A 10,884-nucleotide genomic window follows, 5' to 3' on the forward strand; every position below is an offset into this window, starting at 1 on the left:
ATAAGTAGGGCTGCGAGTGACTCCGAGATGCGGCAGGAATCCGAAGATAAGAGGAGGAGGGGAGGGGGGGGGAGGATGCAGGGTGCAGAGATGTCTGGGAAATGTAGTTTTACGGGCCCTGGCATTAACCGAAGCTGTCCGACTCCAAGTGAGGAATCCTTCCCTTTCTCTTCCCTTTGAGAGAAGGACGATATGCAAATAAATAAGGGACGGCACATACCATCACTTCGTTATTGGAAAAGATAACAAAATCATCTCAATGATAAACCAGTGGAATAAAGAATGTATCAGTTGAACTGAGAACAGTAGGATAAAGAATTGACAAGTATGCAGCTATTTCACTGACCTCCTTAACAGATGTTTATGGAAAGATGATATGCAAAGAAGGGAGGGGGGGAAACCAATGCAAAGACAAAAACCATTGAGTGATTGTGCATTTTCTGTAAATACTTACAACCTAACATTATATATATATATATGTATGTATATATATATATGTATGTATGTATGTATGTATGTATGTATGTATGTATGTATATGTATATGTATATGTATATGTATATGTATATGTATATGTATATGTATATGTATATGTATATGTATATGTATATGTATATGTATATATATATATATATTATAAACCAATCCATCACCCTCCACTTAGAGACAAACCTGCTATCTAACAAGCAGTTTGGTTTTAGAAAAAAATTGTCCTGTAATCTGCAACTCCTACACTGTAGAAACATTTGGACCACACATCTTGACCAGGGTAAAGCAATAGATGTAATTTACATAGACTTCTGTAAAGCCTTTAACTCAGTGGTGCATGACAAATTATTGTTGAAACTAAGTTCTTATGGCATCTCCGGATCTCTGCACAAGTGGATAGCCACGTTCCTGTTCAACAGGCAACAAATAGTCAAAATAGGGAGGCCCCAATCAAATCCGGCACCTGTTAACAGCGGTGTTCCCCAAGGCAACGTTTTAGGACCCACGCTCTTTCTACTTTACATCAATGACCTATGTGATCATATTAAAAGCAGTTGTGTCCTCTTCGCTGATGACATAAAATTATTTAATACCACTGACAATGCTGCTGCCCTACAAAGCAACATTGACTATGTGTCAGAATGGTCATGCATTTGGCAACTCCAAATCTCAACTAATAAATGCTCTGTCCTGCACATTGGCAAAAAAAATCAGAACACCAAATACAAGTTGGGCGGAAATGATCTCGTAGACAACCCCCTCTTTGTCAAGGACCTAGGAGTAGTCATCTCAAACAATCTAAGTCCCAGAGCTCATTGTAATAGGATTGCCAAAAAAAGAATTGTTAACCTAATCTTGTGAAGCTTCTTCTCCGGTAACATTGTATTGCTAACAAGGGCATACAAAACCTTTGCCAGACCAATTCTTGAATACAGCTCATCTGCCTGGAATCCACACTGTATATCGGACATTAACACAATTGAGCAGGTCCAGAGGTATTTCACGAGAAGAGTACTCCACCCCTCCACTCACAATAGAATCTCTTATGCCACTAGACTTGAAATTCTGGGCTTGGACAATCTGGAACTGTACTGTCTGTGGTCCGATCTAAGCATAGTATACAAAATTGTCTGCTAAAACGTCTTACCTGTCAACGACTTCTTCAGCTTCAACCACAATAATACATGGGCAAACAATTGATACAAACTCAAGGTTAACCGCTCCAAACTCGATTGCAGAAACTACGACTTCAGCAACAGAGTGGTCAAAGTCTGGAATGCTCTACCCGACTCTGTTGTAGAGCTTCAAATCCTCACAGCTTAAACCTCAAACTGTCTACCATGGACCTGACCCCATTCCTAAGAGGTCCATAAAGGGAGCATGCATAAGCGCACCAGTGTGCCTATCGTCCTTGTCTTACTGTCCCCATTTATCTGTACTTACTTCCTCTGTTTATGTTTATGTTTATATCTATACCTGCTATCTTGTACATGTTTGACCAACAAAATAAATAAAAATAAAATAAAATAAAACATTGTATGAAGGATGCAATTTCCCTATTTTAAAACCTCGCCCAGAAGAATCCAATGCAAGACAGAGTTCAATTATTTGCACCCTACCATTATTATTTTTATAACTAACTCAAGGTGGTGACATATATGATACACTTTCCTCCTATTTTCCACATAACAACCACCCTGTGAGGTGATTTGGGCTGAGACAGAGTGACTGGCCCAGCCGGCTTTCATGGCTAAGGAAGGATTAGTTGATGGATTAGTATGTATTATTTGTAGCTGTACAAGAACTAAGAAAGTTTGCTTTGAAAGTGGAAATTCTTGATCTTTAACACAGATATACCCTTGATTCACATTACAAGTCAGACTAATCTATCCCTTTGGCTATAATTTGTATTTGGCTCCTAATTCAGGTTAATGCACTAATGTTTCCATTAGTGACTCTTTCCTTTCACGCTTCTCAGATCCTTCCTCTTGATCTTTTGCTTTTGAGTCAAAGATGGTGCTTGCCTTTTTATTTATTGTCTCTATTCCTTTGGGGCTATTTTAATTTAGATTTAGGAATTTGTACCTTTGCTTTTCTTTATTCCTTGGAGTTGGAAGCCCAAGACCTGACAGTTAACATGAAAATATCTTGATTGCTGTTTGTGACTCCCTTTAAAACATTAGTCCTGCCAATCTTCAAGCTCCACTTGTTTGCTGATCTAGGCCTTATAATTTTATATACGTGCTTTTTCAAAATATGCAGCACAAATTATATTTTATCTAGTTTAATCAGTGGTGGGTTGCTACTGGTTCTCCCTGGTTCTTGCGAACCAGTAGTGGAAATTTTGAGTAGTTCGGAGAACTGGTAAATACCACCTCTGCCTGGCCCTGCCCACAATCTATTTGCTGCCTCCCGAGTCCCAGCTGATCGGCTAGAAGGAAAAAATCAGGGCTCACTTGACAAAGAAGAGGAAAAAAAACAAGACATCTTAGCTTTAAATTGAGAAGCCAAGAAGCCTCCCAACTGATCGGCTAGAACCAATCCACTCCTTGTAAACCGCTCGGTGGTGATAGATTGGCAATTGAGGCCAAGCTGCCTGAAAGCGGTTTCCGATGCTCTCGGTGGTGGCAGAGTGGCAAAAAACTGTTTAAACTCTTGCCACAGCGCTTCAAAGGGCCGCCCTACAGCTGATCAGCGGTAAAAGGCAGTGTGATGGTAGACCGGTGCGCTCCAAAAACAAATAGGTAGACCGGAACACTCCAAAAACAAATGGGAAGACTGGTATGCTCCAAGAACAAATGGGTAGACCGATACGGCTCTGCAAGCAGTTAAAAGCCTGGTAGACCAGTACCTCTGCTAAATCCTAAAGAATTGTTTGTCTCATGACCATCAAACCATGCCCACAAAATAAGCCACACCCACAGAACCGGTAGTAAAAAAATTTAGAACCCACCCCTGAGTTTAATGTTTATATTTTATTTCATATCTCTTTTTAGTCATTATTCTTTCAACTGACTTGGACGTTTAGAATATATTTGTGCTTTGTCATACTCACTATGGACTTCCCCTTACTCTATAGATGTTGAATGTGACTGGCGATGAACAAAAGTTTGCTCAGCCCAAGTTCAGATCCTGTCTGGGAACATGAGAAACTTCCAACTTTTTGCAACCCCATCCTCTACTCTAGGATCCTATTCAGAACATTGCACAGAGATAGCAATGGTTGAGAACATTTCCCCCACCATTCCAAAGAGATCTTAAGCAGTCACATTTTCTTTCTGCCAGATAGGAGGTTTGTATCATCTAGCGGCCACTAATTTGCCTTCTCTGGAAAGCTGTTTTTGCAATGGCTTAATCACATGAAATGCAAAATAGATTATTAATAGATGCACTAGTTGATTATACTTTTAAATTATTTGCCTATTAAAAGCAGGGCAGAAAAGTAGCACTAGAACAATGGCTAAAGAACTACTGTTTTTCAATTTTAAATAATAAATGTAACACAGTTATGCAGCAATAAGAATTATGAGACTACATAAGTCCAAGGGCAAACAACTGCTGGGAGGGGGGGAAACCCCTACCACCTTAGCAAAATGGATAGGGATGGAACCCCAGCAGATGCCTTCTACTACCCACTTGGGAAAGTATTTTTAAAATATCAATAGAATCTGCGGATAGGTCATTTAGGTACAGTGTAGACTGCCATTGCAGAAGGATTTATTTATTTATTTATCAAATTTATACACTGGCCATCTCACTATTTAGGTGACACTCAGCCATTTATAAGTAAAAACCGTAAGAGTGGTTATGTAACCCAGGCACTTGGAAGAAATCTAGTGGGGCTCACAGCAAACTGCATCTTTGAATAAATGTAGCTTTACATTTGTTGCAATATTTTCAGGATCAGACTCAATAAAGATAATAAGAATTAGAGATTTAAATATATTTCTCTTTAATAATAATAGGCATTCTATATTCGCTGAATATTCAAGATAGAAGCAAAGAAAATGGTGAGGGTGGCTCCTTATATATACAAGGGGTGGAGCCAGGAATGGGAGTGGTAAATTATGAATACATTAAAATCCAAAGAATAAGTTAACCCCTGATGTCCCATATATACATTATTTACACAATAGAGAATAAGGCATTTACATCTGACAAATCCCCCTCTAAATGCCGGTTCGCTATACAACACCAATTACATTCAGATTCAGGACAATATAATACATACAATTTAGAAGTTAAATATTTGTGCTGTTTAGAAGGTAAAGGCTTCGTTAATATGTCAGCTAATTGTTCAGAAGTATCACAATGTATTGCTTTGATGAATCCATCTTGAGATAATTGTCTCACGTGCTTAAATTTTATATCAATATGCCTGGACCTTTGTCCAATGGCATCGGATCTGGATATTTCAATGGCTGCTTTATTATCTTCATGCACAACAAAAGGTAATGCAGGTTTTTTCCAAACATCTGAGATCAAGTCATTGAACCATACAAGGTTATTTGCAGCTTTGGATAAACAAACATATTCCGCTTCTGTGGTTGAAGTGGCTACCAGTTCTTGTTTACCAGTGTACCAGTAAACTGGACAATCATTCAATAGAAAAATATAACCAGAAGTACTCTTTCTGCATGATGTATCACCAGCCCAATCTGCATCCGCATAACAGGTAATTTTTGGTTCTTTGTCATTATTAGGTTCTAATACTAAACAAAAATCTAATGTACTTTTCAAATATCTTAGAATTCTTTTGACAGCTTCCCAATGATACATGGTTGGTTTGCTAACATATCTTGACAATAAATTGAGAGGTAATGCAATATCTGGTCTGGTCCAATTAGATATATAAAGGAGTGAGCCTATAACTGATCTGTAAAATGTATTATCTTTAAATTCAGGGGAAGACTCATCAGTGTTTCTAAGGAAATCAGTTTGCATAGGAGTGTCACAGGTTTTGGCATTGTTTAAATTACATTTGTTTAGAAGTTCAATGATCTTATCTTTCTGAGTAAGTTTGAATCCCCTTCTAGTTTTGTTAATTTGTACACCAAGGTATTTATTCACTTTACCTAGAGATTTCAACGAGAAATGTTCGTTTAACTTATTTACAAAGATTTCTCTGCTCTCTTTGTGTTTTCCTATATATAAAATATCATCCACATAAATTAATACAAATTCAACGTGATCATCACTCTTTTTTACAAAGAAACAGTTATCAGCAGTGGTAGCGTTGAAATCCATGGTCTTTAGTACTTTTACCAAGCAATCGTACCATCTCTTGCCAGATTGCTTTAATCCGTATAGACTCTTGTTTAATAACCAAATTTCATTCTTATTAGTGTATTGACTATGTGGTGCTCTTACATATATTTCCTTATCTAGTTTTGCGTGTAAATACGCAGTCTGTATGTCATATTGAAATACGTCCAGATTGAGTGCAGATGCTACTACTAGAGCTGTTTTAACACTCTCTGTCCTCACCGTGGGGGAGTATGTGTCAGTATAATCTTCTGGATATTTTTGTGCATAACCTTGTGCAACTAGTCTAGCCTTGTATAAAGTATTGCCTCCTTCTAGGTTCTTAATTTTATAAATCCACCTGGTACCTATAATTGTTTTATCCTTAGGTGCGATCGTAGGAGTGAATACATTTAATCCTTGCAAACTTTCCATCTCTTTTTTCATAGCTAGTTCCCATTTTTCTCTTTCTTCACGAGGGAGTTTTAATACTTCCTCATATGTATTAGGTGTTATTTGTTCTCCATTCATATGCATTATGTAATCTTTGTATTTACTTGGTATTTGATTTCTATTGTTTCTAATAGCTCTTTCAGGTTTGCTATGGTTGTCGTGCAAATATCTAGCTTCCTTTTTTGTTAATGTGTCTGTCTTTATTTTATGCTGACTATTTGTCCAAGTTTTGGTTTTGTTCTTATTTTTGTTAATGTTTTGATTTTCTATTGTCCCTTCCTCGCAAGATATCGCATCTTTGCATTTATTTGGAAATATTTCATTAAGGTGCAGTTTAGACCAATTGGCCTGCTCATGAAACACAGCTGTTCTGGAGACTATAAATTTGTTATTATTATCAATGAATCTGTACCCTTTGGTTCCAGTTTCATATCCCATAAATCTTAATCTTCTGGATACGTTTTCTCCCTTTCTCCTCAACTGTTTAGGTATGTGCACATCTGCAGTGACTCCAAATATGTGCATGTGTGCTAATTTAGGTTTCCTATTGTACATCACCTCATACGGTGTCTTATTCACAATACTGGACCAGGTTCTATTTTGAGTGTAATTTGAATAATGTAGGGCTTCTGACCAGAATTGTTTGCCTAAACCAGCATCCTCTAATGTGCATCTAATCATGGTTTGTAGTGTGGAATTCTTTCTCTCTGCAATCCCGTTTTGAAACGCAGAAAATGGATTGGACGTGAAATGTAGCATTCCCCTATCCTTTAACCATTGGGAGAATTCTTTAGACATGAATTCACATCCCCTATCTGTCATAATTTGTTTTATTCTGATATTATGTTGTGTTTCTATGCGTTTGTAGAATTCCTTAAATTTCTGAAAGGTTTCATCCTTGTGCTTTAATGTGTAAACAAAACCATAGCGACTATAATCATCCACTATTGTTAGAAAGTAACGTTTTCTATAGGTAATTGATGGAGTTAATGGACCAACTAAATCCATATGTACTAAGTCAAAAATATTGTTAGTTGATCTGTTAGATTTTTTTGGTCTGGGACTGGTTTTTAGTTTGGTGGATTTACATACTGAGCATTCCAAATAATTTTCACAATTTTTTATTTTGACACCTTCTGCGTGTTCAGTCATTTTTTGAACTACAGGAAAGCTTGCATGTCCTAACTTCCTATGTAAGATGTGAGCACACTCATCATGAATTGGTTTACCTATTTTTGGTTTCTTCTCATTGTGTGTATTTTTGTGATCATGAGGTATTTTACATTCATCATTGTCACTGTTACTAACATTTTCATCATCTGCTTCAATACAATCTTCCATATTTGAATCAATGTTATGTAACCATCTTTCTTTCGTTATCAGATAGGGTAGACCTCCTTTTATCATCACAGTGCCTATATTTGTTTTGTCCTTCTCTAAAGTTGCTTTCCCCTTTGAGAAAACTATATTGATGTCAGAATCTCTGCTTAGTTTTATAGCACTTAGTATGTTATGAGGTATTTCTGGGATTAATAATACCCCCTCTATTTTACCTAAACCAGGCAAGGTCACATTTCCTCTGCCTAATACTTGAACCTTTTCTTGATTAGCTACCTTAATCACAAACTTATCTTCTGTAAATGAAGATAATATACTTTTGTTGTTAGTGGTGTGATTGGTTGCACCAGAATCAATAAGCCAATTATTGTTCTCATTTTGTTGTGTTTTGGTGTTTTCTTGTTTGTTTAGTCCATTTAGTGACCCAGATTTTCTCTCTTTTGAATTTTCTCTACCCCCTCTACTTTCTCTGTAATTTGGTGGGCTTCTATATTTGTGTCTATCTGTGGAAGACTGTCTATAATTGTATTTGCTCCTATATTCTGGCCTATGTCTCTCCCTTGAGACTTTGGGACAGTCTCTTCTACTGTGTTCCCTGGACCCACAATTGTGGCATCTAAAGGCTTCATTATATTTTTCTTGGAAAGCTACTTTCCTAAAAGATTTGTGTTCTGTTTGATTACTGGAACGATTTTTTCTTGAATTGTCTTCTGCTATCAATTTGTTAGATAGACTTTCTATGGTTAAATATCCTAAATTAATAGTATCTAAGTGTGACATAAAGCTATCCCATGATGGATCAAGTGAATTGATAATAACACTTTTCATTGTTTGATCTGAAATCACTTCCCCCCTCAATTGCAGCTCAGCTCTTATTTTGTTTAGAGATATCAAATGCTCACTTATAGAAACCCCTGGTTTCACTCTAGAAGAAAAGAAATCCTTAGACATTCTTGTAGTTGTAGCTACGCTATCGCTGTGAAATAGATTAAACATGCATTGAATTATTTCTGACACAGTTAGGTTTGATTTGATGCTATGATACATTGCAGGAGATACGCTAGATATTATTATGAAAAATGCTCTATGATGTAAACAATCTATTTTTAAAGTCCAAGGTCTTCTTGGAGGACTAGTTATAAAGAATAGTAAATTTTCTTTCATAAAGACAACCTGAAGCTGTTGATACCACTCTTGTAAATTAATGCCATCAATTCTAAGTTTTGGGAAGTCACTGGGTAAGTTCCCCACATTATTTTGTCCATTACTTACAACCTGAGGCAGTCCGTGGTCTCGCAAGTGCAGGAAATTACAGAACGGCATGGGGATGCTCGCAACGAGTCTGCGCGGTTCTCTGGCCAGTTCAAGTCTTTCGGGGCCGTCTACGTAGCTTTGCACATGCGCGTTGCTCATTTCTTCCTTGGCGTCGTCGTGGAAGGTTCTCTCCATTTCAGCTCTCTCGTTCCGCTCCTCTTCAGATGAGTCGGTCTCTGGTTCGGTTTTAGGGGTTCTGGTGGTGGCGACAGCTCTTCTCTTTCTTTCGTGTGCGTTGGCACTTGATCCGGTCTGCGGTGTAGGACGGAATCGGCATGGCTCTCTGGGCTCAGGTGTCGTCGCCTTCGAAGTCAGGATGGGAGCGTGCAGGTCTCGAGTTGTCGGTTTGATCTCTTGCTTCTTCGTTGGTGCCTTGGAAATTTTCAATCTTGGCCCAAAAGCAGCAAAAAGCGTTTTCATTGCTGACTTTACTTGAGACTTTGTTAAATCGTCTTCACTTTCTGATTCTGGTTCTTCTGAAGAGTTTGAGTCTTCTTTTTCACTTTCGTCGTCTGATAGCGTTTTTCGCGCCAGAAATTTTGAACTGAGCGTTTTGATTGGCTCTGCTCCATTCTCTTTTGAAGTTCGTTGAAACCAAGATGGCTGCCATTCAAAATTTCGCGCGGGATCACATCTTTTCTTTTTTACAACGACTTTCTCAGTATTCATTTCACTCACAGTTTTTTGATCTTTGGGTTTTTCTTTAACGACGTTTTTCTCTCTCGCTGCTCCGTTGTTCTTCAGCATTTCTTGGAGGTTCGCGATGAGGCTTTCATCGTTCTTCTGGCTTTTTAGTATCTTCAATATCTCTGACCTGAGTTCGTTATTTTCTATTTCGATTTCTTCCTGGTCATTATTTTCATTTATCAGTTCTTCTTCTTCAGTGGTGTATTCTTCGGATTCTCTCGAAATCGCGTTAGTGGATTCGTTGATCATCTCTTGTTCAGTTTCTATTTCCTTGCTGTAGGCCCTGGTGTTGGGCCTATCTTTCTTAGACATTTTTAATTATTTATTGAGTCAATTAACCATCCTCTGCTACCAGCTTGTTGCAATATTTTCAGGATCAGACTCAATAAAGATAATAAGAATTAGAGATTTAAATATATTTCTCTTTAATAATAATAGGCATTCTATATTCGCTGAATATTCAAGATAGAAGCAAAGAAAATGGTGAGGGTGGCTCCTTATATATACAAGGGGTGGAGCCAGGAATGGGAGTGGTAAATTATGAATACATTAAAATCCAAAGAATAAGTTAACCCCTGATGTCCCATATATACATTATTTACACAATAGAGAATAAGGCATTTACATCTGACAACATTTGTCATCCCTGTCCAAGTAGCGTAAAAGGCAACCAGACAGTGAATCTGATTATCTCTTTCCAAACACTTGAAGAAATAGAGAAAAAGAACTGAATTCTATGAACGTGCTCTTTATCTATAAAAATGCTATTTGTCTGAGTCCATTTTCTTTGACATCAAAAAGAGGCAGCTCACCTAATCTACCGGTATTTCCAAGTTGTGTTTACTTATTTCACAAACCAAATGCCTACAGGAATAGCCAGATCTTTTATCGCTTTTGGGAAAGTCCAACATGGTTCCAATAATCTAAATGCTCTTCCACAGAGCAAGTGAGGAGACAAAGAAGATCCAGTACCCCTCCATTATTTTATATTTAAATGTTAGACTTACCATCCTTGTAGGCATGTAAAATTATCTCTCTTCCACCCTATTCACTAAATATTTCTCAAAGTGGCAGTTTTCTTTGCAAATATTAACTTAAGACATGCCTATAATGCCGAGTCACCACAAAAGTACTTACTAAAATAAAACAGCCTGGCAATTTTGATGGACTCCAATGAGATCTATAAACATCTAGTTATGGAAGTAATAAGAACTAATCTTATTTTTATAAGCATCCATCCCATTCTAAGAATTAAAAAGTGTCAGAGATTTCAATGCTTATCCGAAATTGTTTTCTTGAATAAAGTCACTAGAAATGTTTGATGTTTCTATGCCATAAAATTTCCTTATGCATACAGTA

This window comes from Pituophis catenifer, unplaced genomic scaffold, assembly GCF_029215685.1.
Source record: "Pituophis catenifer annectens isolate HBS135680 unplaced genomic scaffold, rPitCat1.0.hap2 SCAF_1, whole genome shotgun sequence".
Lineage (NCBI taxonomy): Eukaryota > Metazoa > Chordata > Lepidosauria > Squamata > Colubridae > Pituophis > Pituophis catenifer.